Here is a 13145-nt window from a genome sequence, read left to right as displayed (position 1 = left end):
ACTTGTAACGTGTTTGGATGGATGATATAGATTCCTCACAATGATGCGATACTAGTCTAATTATGCGTTAATTATGGATGTTCATGAAGTATGCTCATAAGTTTCCTTACAATGGAACCAAGTGTAATTCCACCGCAAGTTTCTCGATGTGATCCGAGGTTGAACACGCGGACTGGTTTAGGTTATTGCGATACGTTCATGATACATGCGACCAAGTTTTCAATCTTTAAAAGTGTGTTTGTACAAGTATATAAATTGCAATAAAATAAAGGAAAACAGTAAAGACGCGATAAAAATAGAAAAAGGCAGTAAACCTAAACTAGATGATACAAGATACAGTCTACATGTACAAAATGCTGGGATTAAGGCTGACTATGAAAGTTATGCAATGACATAGGATGCAGCGACAAGTCTTATGAAAAGAATAGAAAGAGAAAGACAAATAATATAAACAACGCAAGTTCTTAATTGGATAAAAGGTACAAATACTGTTCTGCTCTTCTCTTGGCATACACCTCTCAGTGATCGGCCGCGCTCCCACATGTCTGTGGTGAAACAGAGACTAACGTAATGAACGCAAGGTTGCTTCCATGCCTGGAAGTACTACTCGCTTTAGTTAACGCATTCTCCTAACCTTCTCTCAATAGATCAGAATGACACCTTCACTTTTGCTCTCACAGGTGAAGATGCCGTCTAGCATGCTTTAGATAACATATTTTATATCTTTAATACAAATTATGTTCTTAGTGATTCATATTGCTCATCAGAGGATTAAGAAGATATCATGGAGAAAGTGATTGGAGGGTGAACGGAAATAGACAGAAAATGGTAAATGGAATTTATCGAAACATTTAATATTTCTACTAAGTGTTTGATACATGGTGTGTGAATGAAGAGATAAAGAAAACATGAATTACACAATGAAAGAGAGATAGAACAGATACAAATAGTGCCAATGTCTTGACACAGATTCGATAGAGATCTGCTTGCCGAATAGGATGGATTTGATGGTAGGAAGAGCTTCCCTCTCAAGCTTGCTTTACCGGTAGCAGGGATCTTTTCACAGAGCTTTCGATCGGGTGTTTGGCAGGTTGGATCTGAGATTCACCTCTCGGCCTTATCTCATCTTCTTCTTGGATTTTTTCCCTTAAGCACTCAGCTCAGCCTTCTCTCTACAATCTAGCAACACTTAACCCCATATTAAGTAACATATTTTTCTCTGAAATCAATAGGGTATTTATAGGTGCAGATCTTTGACTCCGGCCTTGTGGTCCCCACTCATGGTTATGGTAATTCCGAAGATGGAGGGATATTATTCCTTCTATTATGCAATCAGACCGTCAATTCTTCACAATTGTTAGTTGTACACGTGTCCCAATCCTCCGCTCTTACGTTGCTCAGCTGCATCTTTCGATCATTGGTTCGCATGCGGTGTTTGTTTTTATTATCGCATGCAGTTGAAACACAGCTCTCGGATCGACTGTCGCATTGCGCTGCCATTGCGGTATTCGTCTCTTCATTATTGATTGATGGGCGCAATGTGACAAAAATGTGTTGATTAGTCTCTCGTGAGCCTTGAGCGCAAACAGTGACTTGGTCTTCTGCAAAACAGAGTAAAGTTTGGCTTGTCTTCCATCTTTTTGGTGTTAGTGGGTGTAATCGTAAACATTTATAATTATTGCAATACTAGGCTAATTTTCATACAATTGGCGCATAATTACTAACTTTTGGCCACAATATCTAGATAAGGTGGCATAAATAACTTGTATTTTTACAGGTTATCAGGCAGAATCTGAAGTTGCGGTAACGCAAGAAGAAGAAAGAGAAAAAGAAGAGGTAGAAGCAGAGGTTGCGTCGACCTCAAAGCCAACTGAGATGGGAACCGTGAAAATGTAGTTACCCCTTTTCCCGCAAAGACTAAGGAAGAAAAAGAACGAATAGGTACAGTACTAATGCTTCCTATCTATGTTAAAGCAATTACATGTTAAATTCCTTTTAGTGAAGCGATTGAGGAAATGCCTGCCTACGCAAAGTTTCTAAAGGATATGGTAAGTAAGAAGAGGGGAGCTGGTAAGTTTGCCACGGTGATGTTAACACAAAGTTCCAAATCAATAATTCAATCGAAGATGAGCGATCCTAAGAGTTTTACCATTCCTTGCTCCATAGGAGGACTGTACATCAGGAAAGACTGTGCGACCTGGGAGCCAGCATAAATTTGATGCCTATGTTAATCTTTAGACAGCTGAACGTGGGGCAACTTCTACCCACAACAATGACTCTCCAACTGGCTGATAGATCTCTGGTGCATCTAGAGGGAAAGGTGTAGAATATGCTGATAACCAACATAAATATGGCTTGCTCCTATGGGTGTCATATGAACATCCAACTACGAGCAGGTTCCTTTCACAACTAAACTTTTATCAGGTTGGGACAGTTTTGAGGTTTTCCCTTGCGCTGACATTGGAATTTTGCATAATATATATATATATATATATATATATATATATATATATTTAAATGAAAATGGACACATTTTCTTAACTACAGCATAATCTTGATCTCATCTGCTCAGACCTTCCCCACCCCTAAATTTAAAGATGAACAAGGTCCTCATTACGTTGTTTGGAGAGACTAGACAAACACTTAGAAGAAAATTTCAAAAAGAAGGTGTGAGCAGAACTTTACAAGATAAAAGGTAAAGTACTGCTAAACTAAGAATTAACTAAGTGTTAGTCAGAATTTACTAAGCATGGGAAATGTTTCTAAGTATAAACATGTAATATATCATAGCAACGCAATGAAGATCGTAAAAATAAGAAATTTAGAATGTCATAAAAATTGACAAAGGAAGATAAAGAAAGAGGTACAGGCAAAAAATGGAGTGAATATATACTCTGATTGTATTGACTATTAACAAAGTATACAAATAAATTACAAATGAACGCATTACAACATTTTCTACTGCCTGTACAAGAGTCAAAGACTTTGATTACTTTACAAATTTGATTCAGAAGGGTGCATGATTCATAATTCACACCATACTTCCAATAAACACAGATAAATTTTTGCTGAGGACGGGCAACACACATACATCCCCGCAACACACCCCTTAACCAACGCATTTCTGGAGGACACCTCAACATAGTGCATTTGGCTAAGGACGGGCAAAGGACATATGCGAGCACAACACACCCCTCACCGTAATGCATTTGGATGTACTGGATGCACAGTGTCTCTTACTTACTACATCCATCCTCTTATACTTTACTTTCCTGTCCTCTTAATTCATAAAAAACGCTAGTCGAAAAGATCTTGCGTGATTTATCCAATCATTCACAACAATTATATGACCGGTGTGACTAAATTTAAGATATAGAGGTACATGCAAAATTAAATTGAAAGGAAATACATAAAGCATTAAAGGCTAATTTTAGTAAGCAATAAATAACAGAATTTAGAAAGCAATGAAAAAAGACTGTAAAGAAAGCAATTAAACATAGATAGGGAAGCTGATTGGAAGAAGTTTTTAGACTTACTGCAATAGCATCCCCTCCAGGCGGTCAAGCTTGCCTGCACAATGCCATCAAAGACATTGTTCACCTCCTTGCCTCATCCTACTATATGTATGGAAAAAGAAGTAATCTGATTACTTCAGGAGTCATACCAGGTATGGAGAATGCGTTGCACATTCCTTGCATTCTCCGTAGATGTAGGTCTTGAAATTTCAGCGCTTAATCTGGTTATGATGTGCTCTTGCGCAAAAAATAAACCTGATCTCTGGGTCTGTTTAGAATTTCTGGATCACTTCAGTACTCATAAGCCGTTAGACTGCTCTTTGCGATAAACAACCAATACAAAGAGATCTATCCTGCAAAATACCAAAAACACACTCAAACAATAAACAGCTAACCAAGTCCCCGACAACGGCGCCATAAACATGTAATGCATGTAATTAAGATATCCCGTGATTGATGTCCTATGCTCGAAATGATGTGATACTACCACTAGATATGCGTTAATGATGGGTGTTTACGTAGTATGCCATGCATTGTCACAAGTTTCCTTACGATAGAACCAAGTGTAATTCCATCGTAAGTTTCTCGGTGTGATCCGAGGTCGAACACGGGGACTGGTTTAGGTTATTGTGGTATGTTCATGATATATGCGACCAGGTTTTCAATCTTTAAAAATGTGTTTGTATAGGTATATAAATTGCGATAAAATAAAGTAAATTGGTAAAGATGCGATAATAAAATGAAATACAATAAACCTAAGCTAGATGATACAAGATACAAGCTTCATGTACAAAATGTTGGGGTCAAGGCTGGCTGTGAAAGTTGTGCAAAGACGTGGAATGCGGCGACAAGTCTTATGAACAGAATAGAAAGAGAAAGACAAATAATATAAACAACAAAAGTTCTCAATTGCGTTAAAGCTACAAATGTTGTTCCGCTCTTCTCTTGACTTTCAGTGATCGGCCGAACGCCCACATGTCTGTGGTGAAACAAAGACTAATGTAATAAATGCAAGGTTGCTTCTATGTCTAGAAGTACTACTCACTTTAGTTAACGCATTCTTTTGACCTTCTCTCAATAGATGAAAATGGCATCTTCACTTCTGCTCTCATAGGTGAAGATGCTGTCTAGCATACCTTAGCTAAACGCATTTTATATCTTTAACACAGATTAAGTACTTGGTTAATTCATATTGCTTATCAGGGAATTAAGAAGACATCATGAAGAAAGTGATTGATGGGTGAACGAAAATAGACAGAAGATGGTAAATGAAAGCTATCAAAACATTTAATACGTCTATTAAGCATTTGATACATGGTGTGTGAATGAAAAGATAAAGGAAACATGAAATACAACGATGAAAGAGATAGAACAGATACAAACAAGTGCCAATGTCTTGGCACTGATTCGATGGAGATCTGCTTGCCTGATAGGATGGATTTGATGGTAGGAAGAGCTTCCCTCTCAGGCTTGATCTATCGGTAGAAAGGATCTTTGCACAGAGCTTTCAATCAGTTGTTTGGCAGATTAGATCTGAGATTCACCTCTCGGCCTTACTCGTCTTCTTCCCAGATTTCTTCACTCAAGCACTCAGCTCAGCCTTTTCTCTCAACAATTTTGCAGCATTTACCCCGTATCTTGTAGCATACTTTTTCTCTGAAATCAATGGGGTATTTATAGGTGCAGGTCTTTGACTCCAGCCTTGTGGTCCCCTTTTGATTGTCATGGTAATACCGAAGATGGAGGGATATTATTCCTTCTATTATGCAATCAGACCGTCAATTCTGCACAATCGTTAGTTGTACACGTGTCTCAATCCTCCGCTTTTGCATTGCTTAGCTGCATCTTTTGATCATGGATTCGCATGCGGTGTTGTTTTTATTACCGTATGCGGTTGAAACACGGCTCTGGATCGACTATCGCATTGCGCCGTCATTGCGGTAATCGTCTCTTCATTGTTGATTGACGGGCACAATGTTACACCCCCTCCCAGGCCTTACACCCCTAAGATCGGGAAGGGAGTGCGAGAGTGATTATAACCCTTTCAAGAAAATATTTGTACTAACTATTGTTTTCGATATTTATTATAATTACAATGGGTTTACAACATTTACCTATTTATCTATACATGTAATCAATAGGTTTTCACTATCCCACCTATTAATCTATACCACCATTTAAAAGGTTACAATACTCCACCTATTTATCATATATATGCAATTTAATTGTCTTTTCAATACTCTTTAACACATGATCTGAGCCGTGCCCCGAGAGTTTACGGTGGTGGGTGGTGGATTCTTTGTTGAATGCTCCGCTCCGCTACCTAGGGGGGTTTAGGAAAACAATTTGAAAAGTGTGAGCTACTAAGCCCAGTGAGTGGTTCTTTTAAAGATGAAAATCATTTTGAAAATCATCATTTTGGGAAACCAATCACATGTTGGCACTCACACTGAACTTAAGTGCAATCAATGGCATAATCACACAGCTACTAATTTGAATTCCAACATCAACACATAGCAATAATACTCTATCATCAAACAACACAATCACCGATGGAAACCTTCCTATGACCCCAATTCTCGCCAATGTGCACATCAACCATTTTATTTATCCCGCTAGCAATGCTTAGGTACTTGACCATATTTCCCACCGGTCGTCACCGACCGAAGCCGATCAATTTTTCCTGCCAAGCACCTTTTGTTAAGCATGCTAACCACATCTCGGGCATAATCGCAGTTTCCATAGTCATACACAAGCAATATCATGGCAACATCGTATTACCAAAGGATGTAGCTTGTATCCACAGATGCATATGTTCCAATATCAGAGTATAAAGCTAAGTGAATACTCATAATATGCATTTACTATCAACACTGTATAAACACACAATATGCAACATAACACTCATGATATATCGAACCTATAACGCTACAACACTCACACTATCTGTTAATTATCAAAGCTATAACACTCACACTATATGTTAATGATCAAAGCTATAACACTCACTATGTGTTAATGATCAAAGCTATAACACTCACACTATGTGTTAATGATCAAAGCTATAACACTCACAGTAAGCTTTCCCTCTTAGAAGGAAATTTGGGCAGCACCTTCCTCGAGCTTCTCTCTTTTAAACTCACAGAACTACCTTACTCTCTCCACACGACCATTACTACTGGAATTTGTTTGAGAATAAGTTTAATTCTTCAGCCAAAGCCTCTTATTTATAGTCATTTTCAACTATTCTCTATGTGACAACACATCCTACAAGTGGTCTCTTTTAAACTACTGGGGTTAACTGAGCTTTTGAGTTGTCTAATTTTAAGTTTGCCAACTAAAATTACTCCTATAGCATGTAATCTTGGTTGTGCATTTTAATCCCTAAGTTTCTGACTGAAATCTCCTTTTGCCACCTAAATTACTTAATTTTTTACTCAATTATCAAAAATATCAAAGATCGCATTATATTCCTTAAAACACAGCATTCTGTCCAAATCTCGCACTCTCCACTCTCTCTCTCTCCAACTTTCTCGCTCATTTGGCTCTCGGCAGTGTCGCTCTTTCCATTTTCTTGCTAAGGATCTCACTTTCTCCAGCCTTCTCGCTAGCTTGGATCTCGGCAGTGTTACTCTCTCCCATTCTCTCGCTCAACCAGTCTCGCTCTCTCCCATTCTCTCGCTCAGCAGTCTCGCTTTCTCTCCCATTCTCTTGCTCAACTAATCTCGCTCTCTCCCATCCTCTCGCTCAACTGATCTCGCTCTCTCTCCCATCCTTTCGTTCAATCAATCTCGCTCTCACTCTAATGTCGCTCTCGCTCTCTCCATTCCCTCCAACTTCCTCCAATCTCGCTAGTGGTCACCCTCACTGCTTGCGACACATGGATTCCACTTTTCTTTTTAATTTTTAACTTACCCCATACACTGATAAATTTTCACCTCCCAATCTCCCAATGAACAGTCTCCGTACCAAAGGTATCCAAATTCTTCCCACCTTTAAATTATTAATTTCAGCCTCCCAAGCCTTCCAATGAACAATTTACAAACAAAAAGTTATCTAATTTCCTTTGTCCCCCGAATTCGCTAGCTTCCAACTCCCTTATTAATCTTCCCCGATTTTGCTTACTTATTCATAACTATATGTTCTATTGTTGGATAATTATTAATAAATTCCTTAATTTATCACATTTCCCCCCCAAATTCCACCTAACTTCCTCTTAATTTAATTTATATTTTTCATTATATTTTCCTTTATTTTCAGTATTTTATTTTTCCCTTCTTTCTGAGTTAGGGTTAGGGTTTTACACGCAATGTGACGGAGATGCATTGATCAGTTTCTCGTGAGCCTTGAGCACAAACGGTGACTTGGTCTCCTGCAAAACAGAGTAAAATCTGGCTTGTCTTCCATCTTTATGGTGTTAATGGGTGTAATTGCAAACATTTATAATTATTGTAATACTAGGCTAATTTTCATACAATCGGTGCATATTTACTAAATTTTGGCCACAATATCTAGGCAAGGTGGCATAAATAACTTGTATTTCTACAAGTTATCAATGGACTACCGCAAGCTGAATGTGGCCACAAAGAAATATCATTTCCCTCTACCATTCATCGACCAAATGCTAGAGCGTCTAGCTGGGAATGATTTTTACTGCTTCTTGGATGGTTATTTCGGGTGCAACCAAATTATAATAGCTCTAGAAGATCAAGACAAGACCACATTCACCTGCCCATATGGGACCTTCGCTTTTCGCCGTATACCATTTGGCCTCTACAATGTGCCAAGCACGTTCCAAAGGTGCAAGATGGCCATCTTTTCAGATTATCTTGAGGACTCTATTGAAATCTTTACGGACGACTTCTCTGTTTATGGGAATACTTATGAAGTCTGTCTAGTGTAACGCTAAAATATGTCTTTTACTTACAGCATGCGAAAAAATATGAATATGGATGAATGAATAACAAGCTCATGTTGCCATAAACTTGATGACGTAAGGATGGAAATGGAATGTGGATGCTGTGTTATGCATTACTACTTCTAGATATATGTGTTGTTAACTATATGATTGTAGTATGCTATGGAGTAATGCGTTGTCACAAGTTTCCTTGCGCTGAAACCAAGTATAATTCCAACATAAGTTTCTCAGAGTAATCCAAGGTCAAACACAGGGATTGTTTTCGTTAATGTGTTACTTTCGTGGTATATGCGACCGATTTTAAAATTAATAAAAGATTTGGTTTGTACATGAATTTAAATTGCGATAAACATAAATTGCATTGATAAAATAAAAGTGCGATAAAAGTAAAGTCCTAAACTATTATGATACAAGATACAAGATTCATGATACCTGATACTGAGTTCGAGACTGACTGTGAAGTTATACAAAGGACCGTGGTATGCAATGGCAAGTCTTTATGTATGAATCAGAAATAGAAAGAATAATTAGTAAAAACATCGTAAGTTTGTTAACTGTGTTAAAGACGTAACTAAGGTTCTACTTTCCCTTGGCGTACATTTTTCGGTGATCAGCCGAGTTCCCATATCTCTATGGTGAAATCGGGATGAATGTGATGAACGCAAGGTTGCTTCCATCTCTGAAAGTACTTCTCGCTTTAGTTAACGAATTCTTCCAACCCTCTTTCGATAGGCGGAATGGCATCTTTACTTCTGCTCTCACAGGTGAAGATGCCATCTAGCATGCTTTAGCTAAACATAATTATTTCCTTAACACAGATTAACTTACTTGCTTTATTATTATTAATTACCCAAGGAATTAAGAAAACATCATGGAGAAAGTGAATCATGGATGAACGGAAATAGACAGAGAGATGATAATGGAAATGATCATAACAATTAATACTAAGATTAAGCATCTGATATGTGGTGTGAATGATAGAGTAAAGAAGATGAGTACAAGTGATGAAAATGAGATAGAAACAAATATAGAAGAGTGTCAACGTCTTGACACGGATCTGGACGAAGGTTTTGCTTACCGGCGTGTGGAATGGATGAAGAGAAGAGCTTCCCTCTCAGGCTTGCTCGTTTGGTAGAAGTGACCTTTGTATATAGCTTCAACAGCGAGGATTGAAAGGATTCTTTGCCCGGAGACTCACCTCTCGGCTTTGTCTCTTGATTATCCCGGATATGCTCTGATCAGGCGCTCAGACCAGTTTCTCTCTCAGATTAGTATATACATGTCTCCCTGTATCGAGTATATTTTTCAATGGAATTGCAGAAGCTATTTATAGGCGAAGCTTTGACTCTTTGCAGTGTGGTCCCCACTTTATTGTTAAGGCAATTGCTGAAATGGTAGAGTGAATATTCCTTCTGTTACACAATCAATCCCATCAGAAATGCATAACTAAAAGCTATACACGCATTAGAATCCTCCGCAATTGCATTGCTCTTTACATCTTCGATCGTTTGCCTGCATGCAGTGTTATTTTTTATTACCGCATGCGGTTGAAATTGCGGGATCGCAAAGCTCTTGATCGATTGTCGCATGCATCGTCATTGCGTTGATCGTCTCTTCATTATTGATTGACGGGCGCAATACGACGTAGATGCACTGTTTAGTTTATCTTTGAGCTATGAACGCATGCGGTGACTTGATTTCCTGCAAAACAGAATTGAAACATTCTTTTCTACCATCGCAATGGTGTCAGTGGGTGTATTGACGACAATTTATAATTCTCGCATTTCTTAGCCAATTTCAATACTATCGATGCAACTTTTCTTTCTTTTGGCCGCAATATCTAAATGAAACAATATAAATAACTTGTATTTCTACAAGTTATCATCTAGCCAACTTGGAGAAGATACTGAAGAGATGCGAAGAGACGAGTCAGGTGCTTAACCGGGAAAAATGTCATTTCATGGTGAAGGAGGGCATAGTGTTGGGACACAAGGTTTCCTGAGATGGGTTGGAGGTGGATAAAGGAAAAATCCAAGCAATTGAAAAACTTCCAACCCCAGAAGGCATGAAGGATGTACGAAGCTTCTTGGGGCATGCTGGATTCTTCAGATGTTTTGTTAAAGACTTTTCTAAAATAGCACGACCACTGAGTGCGTTATTAGAGGTTGATAGAAAATTTGAGTTTGTCAACAACTACCTCAACACATTCAGAGTTTTGAAAGATGCGATGATTACCGCACCCGTATTGATTGTGCTGGATTGGACACTTCCTTTTGAAATAATGTGCAATGCAAGTGGGTATGCGATGGGAGCAGCTTTAGCGAAAAAGAGAAAAACAGTCTTGTATCCTATTGCATATGCGAGTAAAACATTAAATCCTGCTCAGACTAATTATACCACCACAGAGAAAGAGCTTCTGGCGATAATTTTTGCGTTGGGAAAATTTCGAGCATATCTGTTGGGAACAAGGGTACACATCCATACTGATCATTCGACAATAAAGTACTTAATGACAAAGAAGGACGCAAAACCGAGGTTGATCAGATAGGTCGTCCTCCTTCAAGAATTTGATATAGAAATAATTGACCGGAAGGGGACAAAGAATCAAGTTGCGGATCACTTGTCTAGACTGGAAAATCCTGAGGTTGATCACAATGAGTCTAAAGTGAGTGTCGTATTCCCGGATGAGCAGCTGTTCCATATAGAAGAATTGTCCTGGTATGCAGACATAGTCAATTTTTTGGTTTGCGAGCAATTTCCTGAAGATTACACCTACCACCAACAGAAGAAGCTAAAAAATGAATGCAGACATTATTATTTGGATGAGCCGAATCTGTATAAAAGAGGTGCAAATCAGATTTTTCGATTATGAGTACCAAATGCTACTCAATAATGCATATTATCACAATGCCACGACTCACCATATGGTGGGCACTTTGGAGGGCAGTGCACCGTAGCCAAAGTCTTATAGAGTGGATTTTTTTGGCCTATATTGTTTAAGGATGCGGCTGACTACGCAATGAGATGTGATCGGTGCCAACACATAGGTAACATTTCATGGAAAAATGCAATGCCAATGAACACCATCTTGAAGTTTGAATTGTTCGACGTATCGGGGATTGATTTCATGGGACCATTTCCCCCTTCGAATGGTAAACATTACATTTTATTAGCCGTCGATTATGTCTCCAAGTGGGTAGAGGCAATAGCATGCACTGCAAGTGATGCGGCGGTAGTCTCCCAATTTCTGAAGAAATAGATTTTCACTTGTTTTGGCACTCCCCATGCCATCATAAGTGATGAAGGATTCCACTTTGACAACCGTAATATCAAGGAGCTGCTACGCAAATATAACATTCTCCACAAAGTGGCCACGGCATACCAGGTCAGGTCGAGGTGTCCAATCAAGAAATTAAGCTGATACTTGAGAAGGTATTAAGGCCTTAACGAACAGATTGGGCAACAAAGCTTGATGATGCGTTATGGGCATACCAGACTGCATTTAAAATACCAATAGTTATGTCCCCATATGCGTTGGTATTTGGTAAGGCATTTCATTTGCCTTTGGAGCTGGAATATAAGGCATTGTGGGCAGTAAAGAAGCTGAACTTTGATTTGAAGAAGGCAGGAGAAGCGCAAAAAACACAATTGGTCGAGCTAGAAGAATGGAGGATTAACGCATATGAAAATGCGAAGATTTACAAAGAGCGCACCAAGCACTGGCATGACAAACGCATATGCGGTAAGAACCTCCAAGTTGAGCAAAAGGTCTTACTCTTCAACTCATGACTACGGCTCTTCCTGGAAAAATTAAAATCAAGCTAGTCTGGACCCTTCATTATTAAAGAAATATTCCCACATGGTGCGGTAGAGCTGATCACTGAGAATGGAAGTTGTCCATTAAAGGTTAATGGACAGCAAGTTAAGGCATATTGCGGAGGTGATTTTTGTAACGATAAAAATTAATTCCTTATTATGTATGCACTATGATGATAGATAATGTGCCGGCAACGGCGCCATAAACTTGTAACGATATATTTTTTTTATCTTTATCTTTAACTTTAAGCATGTGGAAAAATATGAATATGAAATGCTATATACGCTCAAGTTCTTGTGATAAAGACATTTTTATGCGATACTACATTCTAATAATATGCGTTGTTAATGAGTTGCTCGTAGTATACGATGAAGTAGTGCATGTCACAAGTTTCCTTGTGCTGAAACCAAGTATAATTCCAATGCAAGTTTCTCAGAATTATCCGAGGTCAAACATAGGGATTGTTTTCGTTAATGCGTTACTTATGTGATACATGCGACCGGTTTTTAATATGAATAAAGAATGGTGATTTATACAGGAATATAAATTGTGATGAAATAAAAATGTGTTAATGAAGTAAAATCCTAAACTAATATGATACAAGATACAAGATACATGATACATGATACTGAGGTCGAGAACTGACTGTGAAGTTGTACAAAGAATCGATGTATGAGATGGCAAGTCTTTATGAATGAAGTAGAAAGAGAAAGAGTAAATAGTAAATACATCGCAAGTTTGTCAATTGCGTTAAAGACACAACTAAGGTTCCGCTTTCCCTTGGTGTACACCTCTCGGTGATCGGCCGCGTCCCCATATCTCTATGGTGAAACAGGGATGAACGTAACAAACACAAGGTTGTTTCCATCTCTGGAAATACTTCTTGCTTTAGTTA

This window comes from Benincasa hispida, chromosome 3, assembly GCF_027475165.1.
Source record: "Benincasa hispida cultivar pf3 chromosome 3, pf3_genome.v1.1, whole genome shotgun sequence".
Classification (NCBI taxonomy): Eukaryota; Viridiplantae; Streptophyta; class Magnoliopsida; order Cucurbitales; family Cucurbitaceae; genus Benincasa; species Benincasa hispida.
Note: the sequence above shows the minus strand (reverse complement) of the source record.